This window comes from Papio anubis, chromosome 12 (assembly GCF_008728515.1).
Source record: "Papio anubis isolate 15944 chromosome 12, Panubis1.0, whole genome shotgun sequence".
Classification (NCBI taxonomy): Eukaryota; Metazoa; Chordata; class Mammalia; order Primates; family Cercopithecidae; genus Papio; species Papio anubis.
Genome location: NC_044987.1, coordinates 60814644 through 60832094, shown reverse-complemented (window position 1 = coordinate 60832094; position 17451 = coordinate 60814644). Strand labels below are relative to the sequence as shown.

Here is a 17451-nt window from a genome sequence, read left to right as displayed (position 1 = left end):
CCACATTTAACCATAGCATTCATTTTGCCTCATTTTTCTCACCATATTTAATTTGTCTGTCTTTCCCATGACACTAAAAGCTCCTTGACAACTACTTTCTGTTCATTTTTATTTCCCCTGGCACTTAGCAGACATTCATTAAATAAATAGTGAACAGATATTTCATATATGTACAGTGTTTTCAGGACATGAACTGGTTTGTTCTCCTTGACAGCCTTGTAAAGTACGAAAGTTTGATTGTGTGACAGGGTCTCACTCTGTAACCCAGACTGGAGTGCAGAGAAGCATGATCATGGCTCACTGCAGCCTTGACCTCCCTGGCTCAAGCAATCCTCCCACCTCCCTCCTGAGTATCTGGGATTACAGGTGTAGGCTACCACACCCAGCTAAATTTTTTTTTTTTTTTTTTTTTTTTTGTAGAGACGGGTCTCCCTATGTTGCCCTCACCGGTCTCGAACTCCTAGGCTCAAGCAATCCGCCCAGCTCAGCCTCCCAAAGTCTGGGATCATGGGCGTGAACCACTGTGCCTGGCCAGTTTTTTTGGTTTCTGAGGTTTTTTTGTGTATTTTTACCTTTTTAACCAAATTTAAGTGTACAATTCAGTGGTATTAATTATGTTCACAATGTTTTGCGGCCATTACCACTAAATATGAAAGGATTTTTTTTTGTTTTGTTTTTTTCAAGACAGAGTTTCACTCTTGTTGCCCAGGCTGGAGTACAATGGCGTGATCATGGCTCACTGCCCACCTCCCCAGGTCTAGCAATTCTCCTGCCTCAGCCTCCCGAGTAGCTGGGATTACAGGCACCTACTATGCCTGGCTAATTTTTGTATTTTCAGTAGAGATGGGGTTTCACCATGTTGGCCAGGCTGGTCTCGAACTCCTGACCTCAAGTGATCCGCCCACCTGAGCCTCCCAAAGTGCTGGCAGCCAGCACTTTGGTCAGCACTTTGGTGATAAAAATCAAGGTTTTTAATGACTTGATTGAAATCACTCGGCTTTCAAGTAGTAGAACCAGGATTTGAATCCAGGACTCAACTCCTAAACTCACAGGCTATTCATTCCACCAAGGCTTCTGTCTACCAATACCTCCATCTGCTCTCTTCTCACCAAGATATCTGGAGGATCAAATGAGGTAAAGATACAAAAACACATTACTACTACACAAGTGACCATGGCTGTGGAAAAAAAAATCCACCAACACATTTCTTCCAGGCAATTACTTTTCATGTTGGGCTCTCAAAAGCTAGGGCTTTAATATAAACATCTCGCCTCTAGACCAAGCCCGCAGATCTGCAAAAACAATGTCTAGACCCCAGAGTAAAGTTATGAGGGAAATGCTTGCATTAGATTACAGTCTCATTGAATTACAGGTAACTGCTCAAACCTGATTTCTATTATAATACAGAAAGCTTCCTCATTACAAAACACTTTCAATTCAAAGGATAAGTCCAACTTTCCATCATTCTGCCCATTTTGGAGCTAAAAAAAAAAAAAGATTCTAAATGGTATTTTTATATGCTCAATTGTGAACGCCAAGGAAAATGGTTTGTTTGCGAGTTAAACTCTGCAGCTTAAACAAAAATAAAAAGAATTATTTCAATCCCAATGGTGCCAATTTTATCTACTTTACATCCCTCCTCATTTTTTTTCAGTCTGAGCTCTAATCAACAGCCACTTTATGTTTAACATATTATAACAGTTAATGCAATTAGGTCCAGAAAACTGTTTCTCTAATGATGTTCCCTCCATTTACACTCCTGCGTACCTTCCATTATCACCATTCTGCCCTAAGAATGAGCATATCACTAAGGTTTAAATCAAATTTCTGATGAACAGATGGAGATATTGTTTCTGTAGTTAATACAATGTACCTACATCAACATCATTCTCTAAAAAATAAAATAAAAATGACTCAATATGCTTTATTTATTCACATCTGACAGAATTCTGATCACTTGAATTCCTTTGGAAGAAAATTCAATCTTTAGAAATAGAGTCCAATTATTTTCAATCTTATAAATGTCAAAAGACAATCATATGAAAAACTCCATCAGTACCAAACCATCTCACCAATGAATATTTATGACATTTCCATATTTCCTGTCTTCTCTCTGTTTACATAAAGCAGTGGTGCCAAGACTCATCTCAGGATTATTAGCCTGCAATACAATGATGGGCCTAATTGCCGTGCAAACCAGGACACTAACAAATGGCGTCTTCAAGCAATCAATTTAAAAAGGGGATAAAAAAGACCCAAGCTCTTTTTGCCTATGTGCATGTTGCCTACCTACAAAATAAATTCAGTCTCATATTTTTCAGGCTTACTCATTAGTTCTCAAGCAAGAAATGCACCCTTAACTATCTCAAGCTCATCAAATCTATTTAAATTTCAAATTCCAGGTATAGTTTTTAAATGCACCAGGAGGAGAGGGGAAAGGAAAAGGCAGAAATATTATATAGAAAGATATCTATTACATTCCAGTTTATCTTCTCCCACCTTTAGTTTGGAAGTATGCTCGTTTTCCCCCAACTTACTTTTTATGATATACAAATAACAGAAGACACCCTCCCCTCCTTAATTCTACCTTAACTAAATCCCCTTTCAACTTTACCCTTTGGGCTGACTTGACTTCCAAATTATACTAATATAAATAAAACAAACAAAAAGATCAACCGAACAGATTAAAATGGCCCCTAAGAATGAGATGTTCTCTTCTGTGTCCCCTGCAAAGTCCCCTCTAACAGGCTTACTGCCTCTCCCCCAACCACAGCCACCAAGGCTGTCCATTTAAGTATTCTAACCCTTAACCCTCATGTGTCTCTTGGAGGCCATCCCAATTCTTCATCTCCAAAATAATCCAACCCATTTCCACCCCCTTCTCCGGCACAGCTCACTGTCCCTCTCCATCCTCTCTGCCCTATCCATACCAACAACTCCAGGTCTCCCATTCCTTAAATTTCCCCTGTGCCACCTCACCATCAGCAACCACCTCCCCAGGCCTACCAGCTCATCTCCGAAAGTCCTTCTCCAAAACTCCCTCTGCCACCTTGGCCAAGGGACATTTTCTTCAAGATACCATCCCCCAACTTTGCTCACCCCTGCTGCTATCCTTTCAATGAATGCAGCCCAGTGATGTTTTATGTGCCCTCTGCCTTGACCCTGCAACCAAGGAGCCACCATGCCCTTTCCAGTGATTGTAAGATCACCCTAAATCCAACCCACTGTGCCCCACACTCTATTTCCATCCCTGTCCTCCCATTTTGGGCCTGACTTCCAATGTGACCCCTTCCTGCCAGCTCACCATCACACTCCCCTCACTGAATGTTCCACCTCCACCAACTCCTATTCCAACCTCCATCAGCCCACCCCAGGAAACCCCCAAATTGCACTCCTCTGCTCTATCCTAACCCATGCTATTCCGTAAGTCTCCACAAATTCCACCAGCCCCAGATGACAAACACCCACTTCAAGCTCAGGTCTCAACCCATGCCAAGCCCCTCACCCCCAACTCCTGCCACCTCCATCATCCTGCCCCAGGTCTACCCCAAATTCCACCCTCCTGAATTAACACTCCGCAGGGTCCTGTCCAGCCCTGTACATGCCACTCACTCTCCGTTGAAATCATTCCCCTACCCCTCACCCCAGCTCAGATCCCAAGCTGTCAACTGCTCCAGGCCAAACCCAAATCACCACCCTCATTCAGTCCCCTCCCCCATTAAAAGCCATCCCACCCTAGTCTCATCTTCCACCTCGCCCCAAGACCATCCCGAATTCCAACCTGGCGCCCCCACCCCACTCTCCTGTCCCAGGTTGTGTTATTCTCCATCAAAAGTCCTCCTCCCTGGTCGCCCGCCCCCCAACCTGCTTGGGTCCCACCCTCACCCCACCCCCAGCCAGCGCCTGGACAAGTCTCCCCCACCAGCCCGCCGTTCCATCGCGACCTGAACCCCCTCCCCACCACCTGCACGGGGGCTCCGCAGCCCCCACTCTCATTCTCGCCAGCGCCACCGGCCCAGGCTCAGGACCAGCGGACCGGGTGGCGGGGGGAGTCTCCTCACCGGTGAGCAGCTGCAGGCGAAAACGGCGGCGGCGGCGGCTGAGGCGGCGATGCCCTTGTCTTCTCCGGAGGCTACGGCGGCGACGCTCTCGCTCCCTCGCCCGTGTCCAGTAGGGTGGCGGATGGCGCGCGGGGACCGGAGCCTCCTCCTCCTCAGCGACTCGGCTCTGAATCCTCTGCAGTAGCCGCCGAGGAGCCCGACGGGTTGGGGGAGGGGACGCTCGGCTGCGGGCGAGGGAGGAGGAGGCGGAGGGAGGAGGCGGGGGACCGCTGAGAAGGGCAGGGAAGGAGGAGCCGGCGCGGCGCCGCGACACGTCCCACAGCCTCAGAGCGCCGGGACCACAACTCCCGGCATGCCCTGCTTTAGCCCGCGCGCGGCCTGAGCCTCCCGCCGCCGGCCCGGTGCAGAGGGGCCGCGCCCTCTCCGGTCACGCACAATGGAATAAAGCCAACCATCTGCTGGCAGACTCTGTAGACTCAAGACCACCTGTGAGGAAAGTCAGGTCGCCCGAGGCCCCATCCCCAAGAGGCCGTACTCGCAACGTCTCCATCCTCTTTGCATAGACACACACACACACTCTCTCTCTCTCTCTCTCTCTCTCGCTCTCTCTCTCTCGCTCGCGCTTTCTCTCGCTCTTGCTCTCTCTCTCTCTTTCTCTCTCGACTACACCTCCCAGCATGCCTCTCAGCTTCCTGTTCTCCTTCCGGACCCTTCTCAGACCCGGCACTAGAGTTCCCAGGGAGTGTGGTCCCTGCGAAATGCTGGGAGATGCAGTTCTCGGTTCTTCCTCCATGTTAAGAAAAAGAAGTGAAAGAGAGGCAAAGGGAAGGAATATGCCAGCCCACCGAGGATGGGCCTTGATGGGCTAGATCACCTGTAATTCTGTTCTTCCCTCGCCATCTCTGTTTCAGTTGTCTTTCACCAGAACTAATGCCGGAGCTTCCTCGCTGGTCTCCCTGCAAATTTGAGGACGATTCGGCAACTTGAATCCAAACGACAAAGCGCATACTTCTTGACCCAGCTCCATTACTTTCAAGAATTTACCTTAAAAAATAATCGAACAATTTCGAAAAGATGAATGCACAAAGTTGTTATATGACGTAGTTAATTATGGGGGGAGTAAATGTTCATCAATAGGGTGCTGCTTAAATAAGGCGTGACATATATATACAATGCAATACTAAGGAGCCATTTAAAATGATATAAATCTATTGATATGAAAAGCTATTCACAATTTATTCTTCAGGGAAAAAACTGATTACAGAACGGCATGTCTACAAGGGGACATTTATGTGAAGTTTGACACAATATTCTATAAGCATGGAGAGATTTCAGGAAAGAGGTTCGCCAAAATATTAGCAATGATTATCTTGGGGGAAAGGGTGTCAGATTGCACGTAGGTTTTTTTTGTTTTTTGAGACGGAGGCTGGATCTATAGCCAGGCTGGAGTACAGTGAGGCGATTGCGGCTCACTGCAACCTCCGCCTCTCGGTTTCAAGCGATTCTCCTGCCTCAGTCTCCTGAGTAGCTGGGATTACAGGCACGCGCCACGCCCAGCTAATTTTTGTATTTTTAGTAGAGATGGGGTTTCACTGTGTTGGCCAGGATGATCTCGATCTCCTGACCTCCTGACCCGCCCGCCTCAGCCTCCCAAAGTGCTGGGATTACAAGCAGGAGCCACTGTGCCTGGCTGTAATTTTTATTTTCATATTGTTTGAATTGTTTAAAAGGAGCACCTAACAACTGTTTTTTGTTTTCTTTTGTTTTGTTTTTTGTTTTGTTTTAATTGTAAGAGACCGTCGTGTCACTATATTGCCCAGGCTGGTCTCAAACTCCTGGCCTCAAGAGACCCTCCTGCCTCAGCTCTCGAAAGTGCTGGGATTACAGGCGTGAGCCACACTACACCTGGACAATTTTTTAAGCTGTACTACTTCCACAAAACATAATTTCCAAATCTAACCTTTCTTTGCTGCCTAGATGCTTTCCATGACTTCCCATTGCCTCATTCACGCTTCAGCACTGTGCCTGCCTGGTTTTAATAGTTACACTATTAAAACAAATAATAGTAGTCACTTCCAATTCATAAAGTTAGAAGGGAGAATTTTCTCAATTTTCAATGCGCCTTCTCAAAATTTTTCCTTTTCTGGTCTTTCCACACCCATTTTCTCCTTTTCTCTTATTCTTCAAACTCAAGCCAAAGTCCTACCTTCCCTAGAACATATTTAGACACACTGATTTTCCTTGTATCCGAATTCTTTTTTTTTTGTATTTTTAGTAGAGATGGGGTTTCACCATGTTGGCCAGGCTGGTCTTGAACTCCTGACCTCAGGTAATCTGCCCGCCTCGGCCTCCCAAAGTGCTGGGATTACAGGTGTGAGCCACCGCTCCCGGCTTATCTGAATTCTTATAGCAGTGGTTTCTAATCTGTTGGCCAGAGATCACGGTGGGGAGAGGAAGTGAAGAGAGAGATACAGAGTTATTGTAAAGGGCCTATGAAGCTCTGCCTACACAAAACTATATGTCTTTCACTTTAAAAAAGTTTTTCTCTTCTTCTGGCACCTGTGTCCAGCTCTTCTAGAATACAGAACATAGTATCAGATTATTTTTGATTTCACAATTTTTTTCCTTTAAGCCCTGTTTGACTTGATGTTTTCTTTTCTTTTTTCATTTTTTGAGACAGAGTCACTCTGTTGCCCAGGCTGGAGTTCAGTGGCATGATCACGGCTTACTGCAGCAGCGTCTCCCTGGGCTCATGTGATCCTCCCACCTCAGCCTCCCAAGTAGCGGGGACTACAGGCACCACCATGCCCAGCTAATTTTTCTTTTTTCTTTGTTTTTCTTACAGAGACAGGTTTTCACCATGTTGCTCAAGGTGGTCTCAAACTCCTGGACTCAAGTGATCTGCCCACCTCGGCCTCCCAAAGTACTGAGATTACAGGCATGAGCCACTGCGCCCAGCAGGATTTGATATTTTCAATTTTATATGCCCTTATTCCTTGGTGTTCTGTAAGAACCACCAGGACACTATAGCTCTACTACAGGCCTACAGGAAAAAGCCCAGGTTGCTTAGCTCAGAGGATGACTTATTCCCCATCCTGCTACAGCCTCTCTAGCTTCACCCCACCTCACTCTAGTCAGACTCCTGTTCCTCAGGACTCACTTTCCCCAAATACATCAGGCACTGTCTTTTTCAAACTGCCTATCTCCTTTTACATCCTATTCTCCCAGCCTTAAAATCTCAGCCTCTCTTCTCCCTTTTCTGAGAATAATGAGAAAGATACCTATCATATGTTGGCTATGTGACAAACAAGTCTCTTCCTTAGTGTTACACTGACCCTGCCCTGTTCTTTTTTTTTTTTTTTTTTTTTTCCTGAGATGGAGTCTGGCTCTGTCGCCCAGGCTGGAGTGCAGTGGCACCATCTCAGCTCACTGCAAGCTCCGCCTCCCGGGGTCACAACTTTCTCCTGCCTCAGCCTCCCCAGTAGCTGGGACTACAGGCGCTCGCCATCACACCCGGCTAATTTTTTGTATTTTTTTTTTTTAGTAGAGACGGAGTTTCACTGTGTCAGCCAGGAAGGTCTCGATCTCCTGACCTCGTGATCCGCCCGCCTCAGCCTCCCAAAGTGCCGGGATTACAGGCATGAGCCACTGCACCTGGCCAGACCTTGCCCTCTTCTAAACCCCGCCTTCTCCTCTTCCATTTCCCCACTTCTTTCTCCTAGTGGCACAAAGTATGGGCTAGTTTGGTCTATCCAGCAAGTAAAGCATTATCTGAGTTAGGTGAATAAATAGATATGAGAAGCTTATTGGACTGGTAATCTGGGAATCAGATCCTAAATTAGAACTTGCCGGGCGGGCGCGGTGGCTCACGCCTGTAATCCCAGTACTTTGGGAGGCCGAGGCAGGCGGATCACGAGGTCAGGAGATCGAGACCATCCTGGCTAACACGGTGAAACCCCGTCTCTACTAAAAATACAAAAAATCAGCCAGGCGTGGTGGCGGGCGCCTGTAGTGCCAGCTACTCAGGAGGCTGAGGCAGGAGAATAGCGGGAACCCAGGAGGCGGAGCTCGCAGTGAGCCGAGATGGAGCCACTGCACTCCAGCCTGGGCGACAGAGTGAGACTCCGTATCAAAAAAAAAAAAAAAAGAAAAGAACTTGCCATAAACATGATGGGTGACATTTAGTAAGTCCCTTAACTTTTCGAAATCTCAGTTTCTATAATACATCCACCTGCCCTGCCACCTCATAAGGTTATTAGGAGAATCCAATGAAACAATGGGTATGAAAGTGCTTTAAAGACTGTAAAATACCACTTACAGTCCAAACCCTTCATCCAACCATTTGAGAATTCTCTCTCCAAATCACTGCAAAATCATGACATGTAAACTTTCAAGTCTGAATTATATCAACATTAATGAATTTATGAAAGTTTTAAAGAAATTAACTCTATGAAACCAATTCAATTCCTGGATAAGTTTTTGATATAGCACAGTTAAGTGATTTCTAACTTTTTTTTTTTTTTTTGAAACGGAGTCTCGCTCTGTCACCCAGGCTGGAGTGCAGTGGCACGGTCTCAGCTCACTGCAAGCTCTGCCTCCCGGATTCATGCCATTCTCCTGCCTCAGCCTCCTGAGTGGCTGGGACTACAGGCACCTGCCACCACACCCGGCTAATTTTTTTGTATTTTTAGTAGAGACGGGGTTTCACCGTGTTAGCCAGGATGGTCTCCATCTCCTGACCTCGTGATTCACCTGCCTCGGCCTCCCAAAGTGCTGGGATTACAGGCGTGAACCACCGCCCCCGGCCTCAAGATATATTATTTAGCAGCTTGTTGCAGTGGCTCATGCCAATAATCCCAGCACTTTGGGAGGCCAAGACCGAAGGATCCGTTGAGGCCAGGAGTTCAAGACCAGCCTGGGCAACATAGTGAGACCCTATCTCTTAAAAAAAATAGAAAAATTGGGCTTGGCATGGTGCCTCACGCCTGTAATTTTAGCATTTTGGCAGGCCGAGATGAGTGGATCGCTTGAGGTCAGAAGTTCGAAACTACCCTGGCCAACATGGTAAAAACCCGTCTCTACTAAAAATACAAAAAAATTAGCCAGATGTGGTGGTGCGTGCCTGTAGTCCCCGCTACTCAGGAGGCTGAGGCACAAGAATCACTTGAACCCGGGCGTCAGAGGCTGCAGTGAGCAGAGATCGTGCCACTGCACCCCAGCCTGGATGACAGAGCGAGACTTCATCTCAGAAACATAAATTAAAAAAATAGAAAAACTGACTGGGTGTGGTGGTACGCACCTGTAAGTTCTAGCTGATCAGGAGGCAGAGGTGAGAGGATCACTTGAGTCCAGGATTTTAAGGCTGCAGCAAGCCATGATCGCACCACAGCACTCAAGCCTGGGTGACAGAGCAAGACTCTGTCTCTAAAAAATAAAAAAAATAAAAAAAAAGGATATATTCTTCATGAATTTTACAAGAAAAAAATTTGATTCACCCAACAGTTATATTTTATTTTTATCAATTTTTACTTATTATTGGTCTGTTATAATGAAATTTCTTTGTTAGTCATTATTTCTACCAAGTCCACCTTTTCCTGACAGTAATTGGAACCATTGTTGGATTTATCTTGTATTGATTATTTCTAAGTAGAATTTTCCCAGGGAATAACTTTGCAGATTGCAGTGTTACCAACAAAGATGGGATCATTCAGTTTGCTTTTTTATCCATAGTAAATTTCACCATGTGTAGCTTTAGCCATTGTCAGTTTTATTTTGTGTTTATTATTTCTACCGTAATTTTTTTCTGCAACCCCATCAAAACAAACTCGGAGTCAAAATGACAGTGTCAAAACACTATCCTTTGCCTGTTACTATCTGATTAACTTGTACTTTGCAATGGTTTTCTCCCAGCTGTGTTAACAAGCTTCTTTGCCACCTCTCTTTCCAGGCATCTCTTTGGGAGCTTTGGCACGTATGTATCAGCTTTACTTTAAGAATTGCTCTAGGCCAGGCGCAGTGGCTCATGCCTTTAATCCCAGCCCTTTCGGAGGCTGAGGCAGGTGGATCACTTGAGATCAGGAGTTCGAGATTAGCCTGGCCAACATGGCAAAATCCCATCTCTACTACAAATACAAAAATTAGCTGGTAGCACTTGCCTGTAATCCCAGCTACTTGGGAGGCTGAGACAGGAGAATCCCTTGAACCCGGGAGGCGGAGGTTGAAGTGAGCCGAGATGGTGCCATTGCACTCCAGCCTGGGCGACAAGAGTAAAACTCCATCTGAAAAAAAAAAAAAAGAATTGCTCTAGAATCACAGGAAAATGAACATTAGAGATCATGCTAGGAGAACTGATCTTGAATGAAGCAGGTATTATGCTGGCATCTAAGATCCATTATCTCGTTAAATCTTTCAGCTTAAACATCCCTCACATGTCCATTTTATAGTAGAAGAAATTGAGACCCGGAGAGAAGAAGGGATTGGCCACACTAGGATTCGAACCAGGTCTTGGTTTAATCCTCAGTGCAATTGGAATGATTATAAATTGCAAAGTTATCTCATTTAATTTAAAAACTTTTGTAATGATCTGATTGGAAAATTAAATATAATTTTTCAGTTTAGCTAAGACAAGAGAAATCACGTGAATATAAACAGAGCACTCTCAAAGAGCTTTTTGTCACAGCAAATGAGACGAGAAGTGTGAAAATGTTTTGTAAATGACCCAACGCTGGGCAAATGGAAGTTACTGCCATTTATGCTGAAGGCTGTTATATAAACCTGCTATGCCTGCTTGCCAGAGTGTTAGAAAGCTAACAGCATACCATTATATCAACAGATGAGTATCAAATGCCCATCCTAATATTTAATTATATTAGCCAATATTAAAGGCACAAAATTGCATCCTGCTTATCCTTCAAGACCTAATTCAGACATCAAGAAGCCTCTGCTGACCTCTGGCTAGATTAGAAGTCCACTCTGGGCTCCCACAGCCCTGCTTACATTCTGTGATCATTGTCTATATGCTGCCCCCAAGGACAAGGCTTGAGGTAGTCTGATCCACCTCTGTGGCCCAGAGTTCAGTCCAGCTCAGAGCTTCTCACAGGGTACGGGTTCAATAAATGGTGGTTGAATTAATGAATCAATGAATTAACATGACAAGTATATAGACTATATAGATAATCAATTAGAATGACAAGGGAAAAGTACACATTAAATAAAGTTAAGGGCAAGAGTAAGTCACAAATGAGCCTGCATGAACTGATTACAGCCACTGAAACTCTTGTACAACAGCAACTATACAAGGAAAGAGCCTTGATGTTCTAGGTTCAATTCCTGCCTCAGCCACTTCCTAGCCAGGTGTCCTCTGTCAAATCACTGCCCTGGATGTGCCTGTTTCCACATCTGTAAAATGGCCAACCTGGCCGGGTGCAGTGGCTCACACCTGTAACCCCAGCACTTTGGGAGGCTGAGGCAGGCAGATTGCATAAGCCCCAGGAGTTTGAGACCAACCTCGGCAATGTAGTGAGACTCCATGTCTACAAAAAAATACAAAAATTAGCTGGGTGTGGTGGTACACATCTGCAGTCTCAGCTACTCAGGAGACTGAACTGGAAGGATTGCTTGAGCCTGAAAGGTTGAGGCTGCAGTGAGCCAAGCTCACACCACTGCACTCCAGTCTGAGTGACAGAGCAAGACCCTATCTCAAACAAATGAACAAACAAAAAAAAGCCAACCTTGCAGACCTCCTAGGGCAGATAAAATTGTTAACTAAGGTAACAGATGCTTTGCATGTCATGAAGAGTTGATAGAGTGAGAATTGTTACTGACAAAGACCAGAAGATAATCTGGAGGGAAATGGTTGGAGTTTAAGTCTAACAGGATCCTTTACATAAAATCCCTCAAGTTCATAAAGTTGGGGGGGAAAAAAAGAGTACCAATTGTAGTAAGTTGAATTGTGTCTCCCCAAAAGATATGACCAAGTCTTAACTCCCATATTTGTGAATGCGACCTCATTTGAAAGTAGGGCCCAAGGTGGTCTGATGCATCTCTGTGGCCCAGAGTTGGTCTAGGTAGATGTAATTAAGAAAGGATCTTGAGATGAGATCTTTCTAGATTTAGGTGGTCCCTAATCCAATGACCGATGTCTTCATAAGAGAAAGCTCTGTGCCTGAGACATAGAAGAGAAGGCTATGTGAGAATGGAAGCAAAGATCAGGCCGGGCGCAGTGGCTCAAGCCTGTAATCCCAGCACTTTGGGAGGCCGAGACGGGCGGATCACAAGGTCAGGAGATCGAGACCATCCTGGCTAACACGGTGAAACCTCGTGTCTACTAAAAAGTACAAAAAACTAGCTGGGCGAGGTGGCGGGCGCCTATAGTCCCAGCTTAAAAAAAAAAAAAAAAAAAGATCAGAGTCAGGAAGCCCCAAGCCAAGGAATGCCAAGAATACTGGCAGCCACCAGAAGCTAAGAGAGAGAAGCATGGAACTGATTCTTCCTTGGCACCTCCAGAAGGAACTAATCCTGCAAACACCTTGATCTCAGACTTCTGGTCTCCACAGCTGTGAGAGAATACATATCTGTTGTTTTAAGCCACCCAGTTCGCGGTAATTTGTTAAGGTAACTTTAGGAAACTAATACACCAATTAAGTTGGGTTAGGAAACTAATACACCAATTAAGTTGGAAACCCATGAAATCAAATAATTAGCAAGTATTTTAAGTCCCAGATTCAGAGGAACCTATTTTGGTAAATGTTCATCAGTTCTGGGCCAGGTGCGGTGGCCCACGCCTGTAATCCCAGCACTTTGGGAGGCCAAGGTGGGCAGATCACCTGAGGTCAGGAGTTCAAGACCAGGCTGACCAACACAGTGAAACCCAGTCTCTACTAAAAATACAAAAAAATTAGCCAGGCATGGTGGCTGGCACCTGTAATCCCAGCTACTCAAGAGACTGAGGCAGGAGAATCGCTTGAACCCAGGAGGCAGAGGTTGCAGTGAGCCGAGATTGTGCCACTGCAGTCCAGCGTGGGCGTGGCAGAGCGAAACTCCATTTCAAAAAACAAAAACAAACAAAAAAAATGTTCATCAGTTCCATTTAATTTGTCATCCCTAACAGCAGCTGTGGAAAATTGATGTTAACATCCATTGTCTTTGAATCTGTGCCTTTTCTCTTTTTAACTCCTATTGTACTCTTAGTTCTTGCCTTGTCTCCTGGGATAGCCAATATTTCTAATTAATGTGTGAATAACTCTGATGTCATACAAAGTGCACAGACACAGGGAGGCCAGACCTGGATTCATACCCCACCTGAGTAACTTACAGGCTGTGACACTGGAAAAATAACTTCTCCTTACTGGACCTCTGTGTCCTAAAGTGTAAGATGTGATTAACGTTATCTCCTTCACAGGATGAAATGAGTTAATTCATGGAAAACCCAGTGCCTAATCTAGGACTTTCATAACTTCGCCTTGTCCAGAGGGCAAGAGAGATCTGGGGGCGTGGGGCAGGGGGAGGTGGTATTTGCTTATTTGTTTCTGGAGTTATGGATGTTTGAATAATGGGAGATAGGGAATGAGGGAGCCACCAATTTTCACTTTAGCTACAAGGTGGGAAATCTCTCCTGAAAAAGGATCAGAACTGAAGGGCATTTATTCCTAGAAGACTTGAGTTTCCTCCAGCTGGGATCTGTAGACCCATGGAAGGTGATGAACAACACTGAATATTTATTCATTTTTCACTCAGCTTACGGTACTAACCAGGTCTTTTGCTGGTGCCAGGGGCCTAAAGGAGACTCAAGCGTGGCTTTGTCTCCAAGGAACTCTCACTCTAAGGAATACACTGACACAGTTACATCCCAGTGTAATCAATACCATGGCAGAAGACAGCGAGGGGCTGCAGGAACCCAGAAGAAACACCAGGCCAAGCACAGTGTTACCACCTGCACATTCTCCTCCAACTGCTGTAAACTCCACAATGGCAGTGGCTCATGCCTATAATTCCAGCACTTTGCGAGGCCAAGGTGTGAGGATCGCTTGAGTTTAGGAGTTGGAGGCCAGTATGGGCAACAGGGCAAAACACTGTCTCTACAAAAAATAAAAATAAAAAAATTAGCCAGGTGTGGTGTGCACACCTGTGGTCTCAGCTACCCAGAAGGGAGGATCACTTGAGCCTGAGAGGTCCAGGCTACAATGAGCTATGACTGCACCACTGTACTCCAGCCTTAAAAACAGTGAGACCCTGTCTCAAAAAAATAATAAATAACAAGATTTCACTGCCAGTTTAAGTTTGACTGCCAAAAGTTTACAGTAATGATGAACGCAAATAATAGTTTGAGATATCTGCAACAATTGTAATGTGATACGAAAACACCTGTGATTTCTGTTAGTGACAAAGTCACAAGTACTGTGACACTGCAGTTTGACTGTAGTTTGTTATGTATATTCAGAATTGGAGGAAATACTAAATTTCTGTAAATATAAATGAATGTAAAAATGTAACTTTCCCATCCAAGATCATGGAGCTCCTGAGTTCTCTCTGTGGACTCTCAGATAGGTTCCAGGTACAAAATCTCTCTCACAATTAGTTGGACAAGAGCAGGGTATCTGGGGAAGAATGACAAAGATTGAGGGTTTGTGCCTGTGACAGTGATTTTTAATCAGGTGTTTTGTTGAAGAGGTAGTGGGATAGAGTTGGCAGAGACTAAAGACCCAGACAGAATTGAATTCCAGTCCTCCTCCCAGTCTGTCCTTGTACCAAACCAAGCTATGTGACCTTGAGTATAAGTCATTTCACCTTTCTGAAAAATGCAGATACTGACATATAACCTTATTTATGAGAGTCCAATGTAAATTTCTCATCAACTCTAAAGCTCTGCACAGAGACAAACAAGACACAAAGATTTTGTGTTTTGTTTTATTTTGTTTACATTTGTATTGTTTTGGTTTTTTATTAAGGAAGTAAGCTCTAGAAATGTTGGCAGGAGGCACTTAAGGATGTCAGGGTGGAGTGTAGCAGAGTGGACAAGATCAGGAGGAGAAGTTGTCTCAGGATGGAACAACCTAGCATTTCTCAGAGAATATACTCTAAGTAAGCAAAACAGTACAGAGAGTGGGGCTGAGGCAGGAAAGCCTCCCAGAGGGAAAAGCTGGGAAGCTGGAGCCCCCACAAAGGCCAAGGCTTTGTCCAAATACCTATGTTGTTTTATGTTCCTGTTCATAAAATCCAATAGATAGGCCAGGCACAGTGGCTTACGCCTGTAATCCCAGCACTATGGGAGGCTGAGGCAGGCAGATCACTTGAGGCCAGGAGTTCAAGACCAACCTGACTAACATGGTGAAACCCCGTCTCTACTAAAAGATACAAAACTTATCCGGGTGTGGTGATGCGCACCTGTAGTCCCAGGTACTCAGGAGGATGAGGCACGAGAATCCCTTGAACCTGGGAGGCAGAGGTTGTAGTGAGTCAAGATTGCACCACTGCAGTCCAGCCTGGGTGATGGAGCAAGACTCTGTCTCAAAAAAGAACAAAAAATAAATAAAATAAAATAAAATCCAATAGATAGAAAAGGTCTATCAATTCCTAATGTTTTGCAAGAGTGCTTCATTTAAAAAATATAAAACATTGCAGGTAGTGTTGAAAATCTCTGTTTCTCTGTACCCTGTACTAGCTGTAAATTGATAATTAGTTCAAGAGACTTGATTATACTCAGATTCTATATTTTGGGAAAAAGATACCCCATATGGTGTAGTATACTTTCATCAGAGGCAAATAATGTGAAATTGTTTCTCTTTTGATGATGTTGTCATTCACTGATGATGATTCCTAGATCCAGTAATCTATTAAGTGTTTCAAAATGGTGACATTATAATTCTATCATTTCCTCTTCCTTTACTAGCTGGAATTTTTCTTCTCTTCATCAACTATTTAATTACCCTGAAGTATGTAATTCATTCAGAAAAGACTACAATAAATGCTTGATACTTTCCTTTATTTGCCGATTTTCCAAACAATTAGTTGGTTCATAGCAGTCTCCAAAGGTGACCAGTGAGTTTTTGTTTTTGTAGTATCATTACGAATTCCTGGATTTAAATATGTGTAATGTATTTTCATCCACTGCTGTTAGTATTCTTGGCTCCAGCTATGCTTAGCGGGAGCTTCTTCAGTGTGGTTCCTGACACAACCCCAATGGCATTTAACAGATTCCTTGATTCCTGGTTCAACAAGACCTTCCAAGCTCACTTTGCAATTCCTTCCCTGTATATAGAATTAGTTATTTTTCCAAGAAGCCCTGGCTTATTTAATGGCACTTACAGTGTAGGTTAAGTGCTTATTGTTATTGGTTAGTCATTGTTTCTGGGTTTTTCTTTTTAGTGGATGAAGTTGGGAAATAACTTTTTTTTTTCTAAAAGAAAAATGTGTCACAAGTTCATAATGATATTTCCAATTTAATTCTAGGCTCATAGGCTTTTTACTTTTTTTTTTTTTTTTTTTTTGAGACAGGGTCTCACTCTGTCACCCAGGCTGGAGTGCAATGGTGTGATCATAGCTCACTGCAGCCTCAACCTCCTGGACTCAAGCCATCCTCCCACCTCAGCCTCCTTAGTAGTTAGGACCATGTGTATGCACCACCATGCCCAGCTAATTAAAAAAAATATTTTTTTTTGTAGAAATAGGGTCTCACCATGTTGCCCAGGCTGGTCTCAAACTCCTGGCTTCAAGCAACCCTCCTGCCTTGACCTCCCAAAGTGCTATGATTATAGGCGTGAGCCACTGCACCCGACAGGATTTTTACTTCTTTATTATATATCTATATATATTTTTTCCAATACACTGAAAACTTTGGTTCCTAGCAATATTAAGATAATTACTAATTTGCTTGGTCCTACTATATATGGGTGTATATATGAATATATATGCATGTGTATACTGAACATATAATATATAGTAGTTTCAGACTATATAGATCATTTACTAACAAAATGATCATTGAACATAGGATTTCTGCAGTACTTTTTTCCTTTGAATCTTACCTCCCTCTGCATGTATAGTCAAATTAATATATTTAAAAGTCAGTTAAAATAATTCATCTCTGGCTTAATATAGAGTTTTGTTTATTTTATATTTGATTTGTGGGAATTTGTGTGTGTGTGGTTTTTTTTTTTTTTTTTTTTTTTTTGAGACAGAGTCTCACTCTATCACCCAGGCTGGAGTGCAGTGGTGTGATCTTGGCTCACTGAAACCTCCACCTCCCGGATTCAAGTGATTCTTCTGCCTCAGCCTCCAAAGTAGCTGGGATTACAGGCACGTGCCACCACACCTGGCTAACTTTTGTATTTTTAAGTAGAGGTGGGGTTTCACCATGTTGGCCAGGCTGGTCTCGAACTTCTGACCTCGTGAT

General features: G+C 44.1%; 1 protein-coding gene across 5 annotated transcripts in view; it reads right to left on the bottom strand.

Annotated features, from left to right (window-relative positions):
• The window catches only part of FAM168A (family with sequence similarity 168 member A), a 198847-nt gene extending 194169 nt beyond the window's left edge, over positions 1-4678 (bottom strand). For 2 of the 5 annotated variants that reach the window (XM_017948748.3, XM_009186911.3), the window contains exon 1: positions 4062-4661. The gene's annotated coding sequence lies outside the window, so the exon portion shown is untranslated. Of the gene's footprint in view, positions 1-4061 lie in introns of all 5 variants that reach the window. The other 3 variants (XM_017948749.3, XM_031653158.1, XM_003910390.4) reach the window with 3 other exon arrangements.
• Positions 4679-17451: the final 12773 nt, after the last annotated feature.